Genomic DNA, 13,763 nt, shown 5'->3' with positions numbered 1-13,763 from the left:
CTCCAGGCAAGAATACTGAAGTGGGTTGCCATGCCCTTCTCCAGGGGATCACCCCAACCCAGGGATGGAACCCGAAGCTCAGAGTTCTTCTGCACTGGCAGGCGGGTTCTTTACCACTAGCGCCACCTGGGAAGCCCCATCCCTTATATGGGGAATCTAAAAAATACACCAAGTACTGAAGATAACAAGACTCACAGATACAGAGAACAAAGTAGTGGTTACCAGTAGGGCTAGTGGAAGAAGGGGTGGTATAGGCATAGGCGATTAACAGATACTAACTATTAGGTATAAAATAAACTGCAAGTGTGCAGGCCCTACCGACCTCCTGCGCCTCCACACTTACCGGGTTCTGCAGGCAGGTGAGGTGGAATTCCCGCGCTGTTCAGCTGTGGTCTCAGCTTGCTTGCTGTCTGTCCTCTGGGTGCAGGGAATCCTGGCAGTCAGGATAGGCGACACAAGTACTGCCAAGGCTGATGGAGCCGCAGCCACGCCACCCTCCCCTGCCCTCACCCTGATGACCACAGTGGGTGAGGAGGGTGCGCTGCCTTGGCCGGAGGTGGGGGCTCCCGGCTGCAGAGAGCAGCCTGAATGGCTGGATGGAGCCACAGCAAGGGCCAGGAGTTGAAAGAGGTGATGAGCTGGAGGAGGAAGAACAGGAGGAAGTATATATTAAAAAAGAAGCATTATACATTAATCACTATGGGGAATAGAGCCAATACTTTATAGTAATTATAAAAGGTATAGCCTTTACAAATGGTGACGCAGTCTGTTGTACACACCTGTAACTTATACTGTAAAGCAACGATACTTCAGTAGCAGAAGAAGTGGAGAAGGAAATGGCAACCCACTTCAGTATTCTTGCCTGGAAAATTCCATGGACAGAGGAAACTGGTGGGCTACGGTCCATGGGGTCGCAAAGAGTCGGCCACGACTGAGCACATCAGCAGCAGCAGCAGAAGAAAAGTTTTGGCAAGATCTTTAAGCTAATTTTGCTTAAATGTGATCATCACAGAGCATTGATGGAGTAATCGAAATTTGTGATAAAAATGAAATATTTAGAAAGTACTATATGACCCCTTTATTTAAAAAGGTGTACTGAAATAAAAATGCAGTATTATGAGGAATTTAAGTGAAATAAATTCCTTTAAGTTTCTCAGCATGTATCTGGCATAAAATCGTTGTAATCGATCTTATGCAAGGGCTTATGTTACTGCGTTATCCACTGGTGTTTAAATGAGAGTAAACATATCTGGCCAAGTTTTTTTTTTTTTTTTTTTTGCTTTTTAGCTTGTAACTTTGGGAAGCTATTTAAGCTATAATATCTCATCTCTGGAAAGGAGATAAGAGCATCAGCCTCAGAGGGTTTTAAAGTAAACTTTATTTTAGAAGAGTTTTAGATAAACAGAAAAGTTGCAAAGATAGGAAGAAAGTATTCATGTAGTCTTTACCTAATTTCCCTTAATGTTATCATGTTGCTTTACAGTGGTGTGTTTGTCAAAACTAAGGAACCAACAGCAGTACTTGATTGTTAACTAAACTCTACAGTTTATTTGGACTTCACTAGTTTTCCTCTAATGTCCTTTCTCTTCCAGGATCTCGTCCCGGATACCGCACTGCATTTGTTCGTCGTGTCTAAGACACCTTCGATCTATGACTGTTTCTCTGACATGTTTCTGATGACCTTTACAGTTTCACGGAGTGCAGGTCAGTCTATTGTAGAGTGCTCCTCATTTGGAATTTGTCTGATGTTTTTGCATAATTAGACTGCCTATGGGTTTTTGAAAGACTGCAGAGGTGAACCATGATTTGGGGATGCACAGTTAGACATGACTGAGCGACTAACACATCCGCTATCAACATGGCTTGTCACTGTTGAGCTTTCCCTTGATCCCCTGGTGGAGATAATGTTGGCCAGGTTTTTCCATCAAGTTCCTCTTTTTACCCCCTTTTCCATATTTTTAGAAGCACATCCCTAGGCATAGATCATAGCGTTGTTTGAAGGTTAAATGAGATGATAAAGCTCTTAGCACAGAGCATGGTGCTTAGAAAACCCTCATTAAATGTGACTGTCATTGTTGCTTTTGCTCTCGTAGTCCCCTTAAGTACTTAAAAATCTTTACAGCACCTTCCTTGTATTTATACCATTCTCAGTCCTCTATTGATGTTGATCAGAAAGTAAAAATAAGAGCGCTCACAAACTTCTCAAGTGAGATGGCTGTACTCAAAGTCACTCTAGGACAGGGAGTATGAGAAGTCACTTGAGCGTTGCCACTGAAAGGTTTTGCTAAATTGGGACCATCAGCATCTGGTCCTATTTCAAGGGTTGGCATCAGTCATCAAGGATGAGCATGGAGATGACAGTGGAGGGGGTGGGGGTGGCTGACAAGTCTTGGGCATGAAAGAAAAATGGAAAGTAATTTAGGAGCTATGCCTACATTATGGTGAGAGCCCCTACTCCTTACCACCCTCCATGGTCAAATTTGATAGCTTTCAGGTAGAATTCTCAGTTCTTAGATAAAAACTGTCTTCCAGCACTTCTATATAAAATGAGGGCCTTGTTCTATGACCTGAGACGCTTCAAAACTCTTGCAGTTGTTGCTAGAGGTATTCGCTGAGCCTGGATAATAGAGCTTGGAGTCCTGTGAAACCGTGTCTGTTGGAATAAATAAGAACAGCTGGTTTCTTGTACAGATAGTGTTTGGCATGAATTTTTTATTTAAGTCTCTCCATGTATCTAGTAAACAGTAAGCAGTATTCAAACACTACTTAAAGCCTCCCAAGTCTCCTTCCAATAAATTTCCTTCACTCCTCCCCATTTAAAAGTTCAGTGTGTAGGGCAGGGTTAATGTAGCAGAAAAGGAATGCTAGGAAGGTATTTTCTGAGCTAGAGAAAATAAGGTTCCTCTTCTATGTATTCTTTCCCATTTGACCTTCAGCTTCTCTCTTAGATAACGCATTTTTGGGGACTGTTTCTTGGGAAAGCAAGATTTATGCAGATATTCTTTTACTGGTGTGGATGTACTAAGTGAAGAGGGACACATTCGTGTTAAAATGGAATCCTCTGTCCCTGTGTTCTTCAAGGGGAGAAGATTTACATCTGCATTAAGGGTAGATGGTGAACTGTTCACTTCGTATTCTTTAAAGGACTAGCAAGCAAACTGTTTTCCATTTTCTGTTGTGAATTTCAGCCTTAACATGCTTACTTGAGACTGAGAATGCCTTTCCTGTCCTACAGAGAACCCAGCACGCCCTTGAAGAACATTCATGGCATCATTCATTTATTCTGTTGTCTTTGTTATTCACAGTAGAAAGAAATTTTTAAATTTAAATCTGCCAAATTAATGTTGGGCGTCTAAAGGAGTATAAACTATGATGTTGTATTGTATATAGTCTTGCTTGTATTGTTTTTTCAAGCAAACAGTGAGTTCCCTGGCCTGGAGGCTGGGAATATAAATAAAGATAAGATAGGGATCTACTTCACCAATCAAGTGATAACCTTTATGGGCTCCAGGAGATTTTTATTATTCTTTTAAGACTTTGCAGGACTTTTGTGGTCATCAGGGTTGCTCTGTGACTTCTTGGACAAAGCTGAAAAGTCACCATGGGGTTTGCTTTTATCCCTTTCTACCTATCTTAGTGGGAACCTGCGCATTTCCATTCTGGAGGGGCCTGATGGAAAGACCCCCCTGACCTAGATCAGGCAGGTAGTGTGAGCAAGAAGCAAACTTCCATTATTACATGTCAGTAGAATGTAGGAAGATGTGTTCCAGCGATATTATCAGCTTGTCCTGACTAATCCAGTTGACGTTCTGATATCTTTCGAGTCTCTAGAATTAAGGCCTAAATATTTAAGCTGTTGAGGGGATATTCACAGCTGTGATGATGGCAAGGGTAGGAAGTCTGCACACATGGTCGTTACTATCACACAGGACCTGGGTGGGCAGTTTATACTCTGAGAGGTGTGATCTACACTTCAGTATATTGTTAATATTTCTTCATGGAGATTACATCCCTTCTCACCTGCATGTCTGCTTCTCAGCCTTTACATAATGGAGATTAATTCTAAAAAAGGGAAAAATCAATGTGTGTACACACACACACACACACACACACACACACACTAGCTTACCCTCCCAAGAGTCACATGAGAGATTTTGATGCCAAACTACTGGTTGAGTGCCAGGAAGAATTTCTTGGGTGGACATAATGCTTAATTTATATTCAGGGGATTTCCACTGGTAAATCACAGAGCTTATAAAATTTGAAAAGAGGAGGAGGGGTTGGAGAAGAAAAAAAAAGAAGGGCCCAGGGACGTGGTTGACAATGTTCCTTTTAATTTAAAGCCACCTGAAGGTTTCAGTTGAATAATAAATTCCCATATGGTTTCCGTTCTTTCAATGTTAGGACCTCAGAAATGCAGTCTACTTTTAGCCTTGGCTTCTGCTTGCCTCTTTGTCAGGCTGAGAACGCTTCCCGTCTGCCTGCTGGTAGGAAGTGTGAGCCAAGCCCACTTCTTCTGGGGATAGTTCCCAGGCTGGACTTTCTGCTGGGCAGGTTGGCTTTTCTGACCTGGAAGACCCACTCCCCTGGGGTGCGCTTAACTCTTCTTGGAGGAGTGGGGACAGCCAGGGCGACCACTCAGGATGACTTCAGGCTTCATAGTGAGAAAGTATCCTTAGAGGTCCTTTCTCAGCCCCTCTCGTGTTCTTCCCAGTCATGCAGTTCTCTTTACAATAAACTTGTCCCTTGAAGGAATATCCCATCCTGCATTGGGGTTTTTTTTGGTAAACATCAGACTCTTTAGAAGGGCAAATACTCAGTAAACCCTGAAAACCTGAATATAGAGTTCAGTCACTTGTACTTTCATTACTAAAAGTTTCCTCTTTTCCTGATCCTGTGTAGGTTTACTTTCCTCATGTGTTAATGAGGTCATGGCATACTCAGGAAGTTTATGGAGAAAACTTTAGGGAAACTGTTTTTGCAGTATGATGGTTGCTCTAATCCTCCTTTTCTCTTAGTTTTCTTTTCAGTGTTACTGTCAAAGCTACTTTACTTGAATTCTTCATGAAAAAATCATCCAGTTTTCTTTTGAGAGAAACCTAGTGGAACATACACATACACACACCAATTTATATTTAAACCTGGATCTGAAGTTTTTCAGTTTTTATAATAGGTTGAGTTAAACTACCTACAGACTAGAAATCCACTATAACCACGTACTCTTGGTTGTATAAACTGTTCTGGCTTAATTTGTGAACTTGTACACAAATATCATTAAATGCCATGAGATAATGTTGCTGTGGCTCAAAAAAAAAAAAAAAAAAAAGGCAATGTAGAAATTAGAAGGTAGGATTTTGGCCCTGTGTCACTAGTGTGTAAACACGTGTGACTGGTTATCCGCCCGAAAATCAGTTTATTGGTGCTACCCTTTCCAGCCTTCATGGAGTTGCAAAATGATTTCTTCATACAAGGTCAATCAAGATGATATATATAAGGTGGCCTGAGGCTCTGGAAGAGAAGTCCTGCTCACGTATAGGTAGATGGAAGGAGAGGGAGACTGTTGATTATTGAGAAACAAAAGAACTTGAGAGGAAATGGGGTTACAGCTTTTTCCGCTGACCAGACAGTAATAAGTGGAAACTGTTCCATTTCCAGCAAAGCCGGCGTTTTGAAAGGGACCCTCTGGCAGAATCCCCTTAATAGTTTCCTATTAATCTGAAATGAGAAAGTACATCTTGAGTACAGAGGTACTCTCAAGACGAGCTCGTGACAAAATGGGCCTCATGATCCTCAGAAATCACATGCAGGATGTGCTGTTAGGATGAGAGTGGTATTATCTGCTTGCAAGTCAAATGCCACAGTTTGACTCCTGCACAGTGTGTCCTCAAGTGAGATTTCACATGTTTCTGAAAATGCCTCCTAGAGACTAAGCTAACATACTGTATTTTTTTCTTTGATTGTTAATTGTCACTTGCTAATATCATGATTTGTTCAGTTCAGTTCAGTTGCTCAGTTGTGTCCGACTCTTTGTGACCCCATGAATCGCAGCACACCAGGCCTCCCTGTCCATCACCAACTCCCGGAGTTCACTCAGACTCACATCCATCGAGTCAGTGATGCCATCCAGCCATTTCATCCTCTGGCATCCCCTTCTCCTCCTTCCCCCAATCCCTCCCAGCAGTCTTTTCCAATGAGTCAACTCTTCGCATGAGGTGGCCAAAGTACTGGAGTTTCAGCTTTAACATCACTCCTTCCAACGAACACCCAGGACTGATCTCCTTTAGAATGGACTGCTTGGATCTCCTTGCAGTCCAAGGGACTCTCAAGAGTCTTCTCCAACACCACAGTTCAAAAGCATCAATTCTTCGGTGCTCAGCTTTCTTCATAGTTCAACTCTCACATCCATACATGACCACTGGAAAAACCATAGCCTTGACTAGACGGACCTTGGTTGGCAAAGTAATGTCTCTGCTTTTTAATATGCTATCTAGGTTGGTCATAACTTTCCTTCCAAGGAGTAAGTGTCTTTTAATTTCATGGCTGCAATCACCGTCTGCAGTGATTTTGGAGCCCCCCAAAATAAAGTCTGACACTGTTTCCACTGTTTTCCTATCTATTTCCCATGAAGTGATGGGACCAGATGCCATGATCTTCGTTTTCTGAATGTTGAGCTTTAAGCCAACTTTTTCACTCTCCACTTTCACTTTTCATCAAGAGGCTTTTGAGTTCCTCTTCACTTTCTGCCATAAGGATGGTGTCATCTGCATATCTGAGGTTATTGATATTTCTCTAGGCTATCTTGATTCCAGCTTGTGCTTCTTCCAGCCCAGTGTTTCATCATGATTTGAGTCAAATGTAAAACAAGGAAGGAAATCAAGCACAATCCTAACACCAGTTTCATTTGACAAATGCTTCTGCATCGTAATTTTCCTCAATACAAACTTTTAAATGTGTATATCACTTAAAAACAAAACAGCCTCAACTTCTGGTTTATTTAGATAACTTTACAGTAGCGGATTTAAAAATCTACTTGATGAGATGAAGATAGAGGCACCTTATCCTGTATCGTAGTTCTGTATTCTTCTATCCAACATGTATAAATTGTATATGTATTTTCACTTTGCTAAAGTTAACGGTTCTGTAACTTTTACAAAGTCACTCATGTTACATATTCAGATTGATACTAAAGAATTGAAAACCAATCTTCAGAGTTTATATGTACCTATCACATGTCTACTACAGACTAAGTCAGATGCTCTGATTACATTCTTATCCAATTTCATCACTCCTGTGCCTGTCTATGAAAGGGGTCAAATGAGGACTCCTTATTTAATTGTATCAGTTAATTGAAACCATACAAAATGATGTGCTTCAAATGTGACCTCTAACCTTATTATACAATTTGTTACCCCTAAAGTGTTTGATCTCTGTATTTTCTGGGAGAAGAAATACAAGCCTTTAAAAAAAAAAAAAAGGATGTTTTTCTAGATTCAGTATTGCTTTCTCCATTAAACTTTTGGGATCTCTTTTAAGTTTGATTTCCAAATTCTATAGTGATGTTCAGGTCTTACTAATTCTGAGTGGAACTTGAATTATTCTGGAAAAGCATCTCCCATCGGCCCTGGGTCATTTTCTCTTGTTATTTCGATGTATTTTCCTTGGGTTTCTCTGCTGTTTCTTAATGAAATTCCTGTCAGGCAGATGTTGGATCCCCTTACCTGATCCTTTGTGTATGTGTGTGCTCAGTCGTGTCCGACTCTTTGCCACCCCATGAACTGTAGCCCATCAGGCTCCTCTGTCCATGGGATTTTCCAGGCAAGAATACTGGAGTGAATTGCCATTTCCTTCTCCAGGGGATCTTCCTGACCCAGGGAGCAAACCCTCACTCATCTCTTGCATCTCCTGCAGGCAGATTCTTTACCACTAGCGCCACCTGGGAAAGCTACTTTGATCCTCTGCATATTATCTTTCCTTCACATTTTTCCTTCTTTCTGTCTTTGTCCTTATGTTGTGGGAGATTTTGACTCTTATTTCCTAATCCTTTCCTTGGTGGGTTTTAGCCCTTATATTTTTCATTTCTTGTTTTTATTTTTGTGGCAAGTATTTTGAAATTCGTTAGAACAGTGGTGGAAAGCACTAGCAGTTCTGCCAGGAATTCATCTATTTTAAAGATCTACATTATAAAGTCAAAATCCCCTGTGGGTATTTGAAGAGACATCTAGAATTACCCCCTTCAGTTTCATAATCTGACCACTTAGGAAAAAAGTATCAGTTGCTCATTGGCCATCTGATTTGACTTTTGCATTATTAGTAATGCATACTGAACAGCAGCAATATACAGAATGAGGGATTAAAAAAGCACACAGTTGCTGCCCTCAAAGAATTTATGGTCCAGCTGAAAGAAGAGACAAAAAGCCAAAGCATTTGAAGAATAAAGCACAAACACACGGAATTATGCAGTATGGAGTTTCAAACCAGAAAAGTTTGTTTTTTAAACGAGGATGAACATTTTTTACACAAAGCCTTTTTCTGTGTTCTGGACTTCTTTTTCATTTATTGAGAGATACAGAAAGTCAAATTGTTGGAGACTACTGCTTTTATTATGTATGTTCATATTCCTTTCATGGGGCCATTTACCATCTATCACAAATGAAATTTATCAAAATCTATCAAAGGGTGTTGTAATTTTTTAAACAACTGAATAACTTATTATGCACGAAAAATGGCATTTTATTATTTAAGTGAATATTTAGTTGCTGATGCTACTTTTTCGGAGAAGGCAATGGCACCCCACTCCAGTACTCTTGCCTGGAAAATCCCATGGATGGAGGAGCCTGGTAGGCTGCAGTCCATGGGGTCGCTAAGAGTTGGACACGACTGAGCGACTTCCCTTTCACTTTTCCCTTTCATGCATTGGAGAAGGAAATGGCAACCCACTCCAGTGTTCTTGCCTGGAGAATCCCAGGGACAGGGGAGCCTGATGGGCTGCCATCTATGGGGTCGCACAGAATCGGACACGACTGAAGCGACTTAGCAGCAGCAGTAGCATGCTACTTTTTATCATTAATTGACATGTATAAATCATAGGATTCTTATATGCAAAAGATATTTGCTTTTTCTCCTCCTCTTCTATCTTATCTTCTTTCTCTCTTCTACTTTAGTATTACCTACAGTGTTGATTTAAGAATATACTTGGTCTAACTTGTGTTTGAAAATTTCTATACGTTTTTTACCCAGGTTTTTTAAGTTTTGAAATTTGGCTATCTGTATATTTTGGCTCAAGTAAACTCAGAAAATACTGTACCAGTTGGAATTAGGCAGTGTTTGTCAGTTTCCTCACAATGAAACATTTTACTTATTGGGTATACTGATTCTGAAACTATCGATGCTTACAACATTTAGAGTAAAGCTAATTGAATAGGATGTGCAGGTTTGATCCCCTCAAGCTACATTTATGATGGGAAACGAAGCTGCACCTACGGGTGTAAGATACTTACTCTGTTGTTAAGTATTGCTGGTTGCTTATTATTCTCTAATACTTACTTTGTTATCATACCAAGTTTTACATTTAATTGATAAAATAGCTTTCTTTCTTTAACCCAAGGAAATTATCTTCAGCTTATAGGTAATTAACATATAAACACTGGTGATGGTCAGAGCCCAAGATGAATGTATATAGTATTTGGTATAAAACTGTCAGATCTTTGAGCATCATCTGGTAGAAGGACATGGCAGTAAGAATCATGGAGACAAGTTTAATTCAGTTCAACATTTTAAAGAAAGAATTATCTAGGTACCCTATAAAGTGGGAAGTCTCTGTTATATCTTTGTATTTCTATGATGAAAGCAATCAGTAGGACCTCTAAGTTTTGTATAAACATGTTCCTGTACTACATGTCACTTTATGTCACAGTGTGTGTAGGACGGTGTTGAAAAATTACATGATTGCTTTTTTTTTTTTTCCTGATTAATGGTAATAAACGACAGTGATTTATTGCTTGGCTTTTCAAGTGGGCTTAAATGATGATAAGGAACCATTCAGCAGAAAAGTGGACCTCTCTGTTCTCCCAGAAGCATATGGCTGAATATTAGCCCTGGGAAGTGAAGAAGGGGAAGGAAGCTGGTCGAAGCATTGTCCTGGGAACAGCATTCCACACAGTCATAACTGAATGGAAAGCTCATTTCATGCCTGGCTGTCTGTCTACTCTGTCAGCAGCTCTGGTATCTGGATCTCGATCAGGTTACTGCTGTTGGTGTCTACACTTTCATTTACCTTGGTTGCCGTTTAATAAAAAAGAAAGACAAATGGCTAAGGTGAGGGTAGGAGCACAGCTGCCGGTGGATGTCTCTTTATTAGGGTGTGTCTGTCACATCACCTGTGATGTCTTTGATAGGACAAAGCCTTTTCATTTTATCAAACCAGCTTCCTAATTCTTGCTTTCTTATTTTTTTCCTAACTTTTTGTAGGAGTAAATGTCTTTTAATTTCATGGCTGCAGTCACTGTCTGCAGTGCACAGTTGAAATATGTACATGTTTTCTTACCTGTAGCTGATCCCCCATGACACATGTATCTGGAATCTGCATAAGGATCAAAGTTTATATAGGCTGCAAAAACACCTGAATGGTAAAATTGTGTTGTTTTTTTTTTTTTTTTGCCACTTTATTATTTAGTTGAAGGATAATTGCTTTACAGAATTTTGTGGTTTTCTGTCATACATCAACAAGAATCAGCCATAAGTACACCCATGTCCCAAAACTTCTCCTGCCTCCCAGCCTTCAGCCTGTCACAGAGCCCCTGTTTGAGTTCCCTGAGTCATACAGCTAATTCCCATTGGCTATCGTTTTACATATGGTGTTGGTAAAATTGTTTTTAATGGCCATATGAGAACATAGAATTTGGGGAAACAGCAGAAAGCCTATAAATATTAATGTAAACGTACATCGCTGTTTGGCTGAAAATGAGGAAGTGAGAAACTTGTAACAGCAAGGCGGGCTCCCCCTGTGGCTCTGGGCACCGGGGAAAGCAGCTTCCTTCCTGTCTTTGCCAGAGGCCGCCATCTTGGCTTTCTCACCTTGAGGGCTCCCAAGCCGGCATGAGAGTGCCCTGTGGTGTGCACAGGGGTTGTCTCAGAGAGAAGTGGACATGGAATCTGATGGATGGTATGGGCTAGGGAAATTTGAGTTTATCAGTTTCTGTAACCACGTCTTATTCTACAGGGGGTAAGGCCTTGGGTATCTTTGAAGTATACACACAGACAGTTCTGTCTTGCTCAGTTCGTTAATTTCAGGCACAGCCAGGCAATTGAAATAGAAACTGTGAGTTATAAAAAGGGCCATTCCTTTTCCCAGGATTTGTGGATTTGTAGATAGAATTTTAGTCATTAAATTTGACCTTGAGCCAAGTAATTTCAGTTTCTTTAAGGAAAGAATTTGGCAGATATTGAAATGGATGAGGCCACCTGTGTTTTGTTGGGTTTTTTTTTTTTTTTTTTGAGAGGGGGGAATTCTTGAAATAGAACATTTTTTAATTCAGTGAAAAGGGAAAAAAAAAAAAACACAGCCAGTATTTATATTCTCATCGTGTAATAGCAGCAATAACTGACACTTAGATAGCACCTCCTCAGGCCAGGTGCGGTTTTAAAGTGCTTTCTGTCAAACTCATTCTCAGAACAGCCATGTGAGATAGGCGTTGCTCTTTTCCCCACCGTAGAGTGGAGGGTAACTGATTCCATAAAGGTTTCATAACTTGTCCAAGATCACACAGTGTATAGCTGGTGGAGCCCGGCTCTGAGCCCACACAGCTTCCCAGCTCCTACACTCAGTCACCACATGGAACAAATAACATGTGTGACGCATGGATCCCTGAAAGGTACTTTACAAATCAACTCATGTTAAATGCTTTGAGTTTGACAAATAGGGCAGTCCTCCAATGAAGCCTCATGAAAATGACATACATTGGGGCATTCTTAGCCTAGTAGTTTTTAAGTATAGATTTTTAAAAATAATCTTTGTTTATTTATTGCTCTGCCGGGTCTCTGTTCCTGTGTGGGCTTTCTCTGGTTGTGGCGGGCTGGGGCTTCTCTCTGGTCTCGGTGCCTGGGCTTCTCATTGCGGTGGCTTCTCTTGTGCAGTGTGGGCTCTTGGATGCTCAGGCTTCAGTAGTTGTGGCTCCCTGGCCCTGGAGCACAGGCTTCGTGGTCGTGGCATGTGGGCGAAGCTGCTCTGTGGCTTGTAGGATCTTCCTGGACCAAGGATTGAACCTATGTGTCCTGCATTGGCAGGCAGATTCTTTACCACTGAGACACCAGAGAAGCCCCTATGCTGTGTGCTATGCTTAGTCGCTCAGTCGAGTCTGAATCTTTGTAACCCCATGGACTGTAGCCCACCAGGCTTCTCTCTCCTTGAGGATTCTCCAGGCAAGAGTACTGGAATGGGTTGCTATGCCCTCCTCCAGGGGATCTTCCCAACCCAGGGCTAGAACCCAGGTCTCCTGCATTGCACATGGATTCTTTGCCATCTGAGCCACCAGGGAAACTCGAGAAGCCCCTACATTTTTTGAAATATTAGACTTAGCTAAAATAGAGGTCATCTATAGAAAAGAGGCTTTGAGCTGCTTAAGAAATAAGTACTAAACTAATAAAAAGGTAGAATGTTAACATGGCAAGATAGTTGGTCTGGTGTCAAATTCCTGGGTAAAATTTGATCTTGACCTAAGTCTTGCTTTTAGCTTTTAAAGCCATTCTTACGCTTCCCATGGACACACCCATCTGATAGATGAGAAATCCAGGCGGGAAGCCTTGCAGAAACCATCCAGGGTGTTCTTTCTTTGTTCTTGTGCTCGCTCTCTGAACCTCACGTACGTTTTTGCAATTCTAGTATTGATCCTGCCTTGACCCTCTTCTGGGCTTGTTTTTTACAATTTGTCTTCACAGCATCTGAAACTCAGTTTTCCCTAAATAATTCCCTGCTTTGGTCAGCACTCAGACCCTCACAATCACTCGCTGTCTGGATAGGAATCTCTGTGAAAACCAGCCCCTTCCCCATCTGCCTTCTTGGATAAGTTTTTGAAACCAAATGTGCTGGTGCAGTGACTTACTCAGAATTCCTTTTTCTTAGAGAGCTCTCTGGAGGTTTATATGGGCTAATGGATCCCCACCCACTTGACATTTTGCCCATTACATTATATGTTTCTTCCAAGGAACAAAAATATAACTCTCCCTTTCTGACAGCATGGGAGACACTCTCTTGCTGTTGCTCTCCAGGAAAAATCTCATAATCTAAGTAGACAAACCCTTGCTGAAAAATTAGACCAAATGGCAATTGTAAACTCCAAGGAAAGCATTTTTCTTCTGTGAAGTATTCCCTAGCTGGAAGTGTTAGAAACTTTACATATAGGGATACCGGTTAAGTTCATGGAAAAAATGAAAGGCTATGGACAGCTGGATATACTGTCAAAAATGAACCTTGTCAACCTAATTTTTTCCCTAGTTCTGTGCTGAGAAACTCGCAGCCTTCTTAATTCACTTTTATGAGATGAATGAGAAAAGTGAATGGCTGAAATTTAGTTGCTAAAAGAAACATGGGGAACACATGTATACCTGTGGCAGATTCATTTTGATATATGGCAAAACCAATACAATACTATAAAGTTAAATAAAATAAAATTAAAAAAAGAAAAGAAAAGAAACACTGGGAAGCTAGCTAGCTCCTTTTTGCTTATTTGGTAGGTTTCAATGAAGGAAATACCATATGATTACCAAAC

At 40.9% G+C, this 13,763-nt stretch overlaps 1 long non-coding RNA gene across 6 annotated transcripts in view; it reads left to right on the top strand.

Moving 5' to 3' along the window:
• The window catches only part of LOC133236618 (uncharacterized), a 405,417-nt gene that overhangs the window by 333,431 nt on the left and 58,223 nt on the right, over nucleotides 1-13,763 (top strand). For all 6 annotated transcript variants that reach the window (XR_009732945.1, XR_009732943.1, XR_009732941.1 and 3 more), the window contains one exon: nucleotides 1,593-1,704. This is a non-coding gene — a long non-coding RNA (uncharacterized LOC133236618). The remainder of the gene's footprint in view (nucleotides 1-1,592; nucleotides 1,705-13,763) is intronic.

Source organism: Bos javanicus, chromosome 23 (genome assembly GCF_032452875.1).
Source record: "Bos javanicus breed banteng chromosome 23, ARS-OSU_banteng_1.0, whole genome shotgun sequence".
Lineage (NCBI taxonomy): Eukaryota > Metazoa > Chordata > Mammalia > Artiodactyla > Bovidae > Bos > Bos javanicus.
The sequence above is the reverse complement of the archived record's forward strand: the minus strand, read 5'-3'. Positions and strand labels throughout refer to the sequence as shown.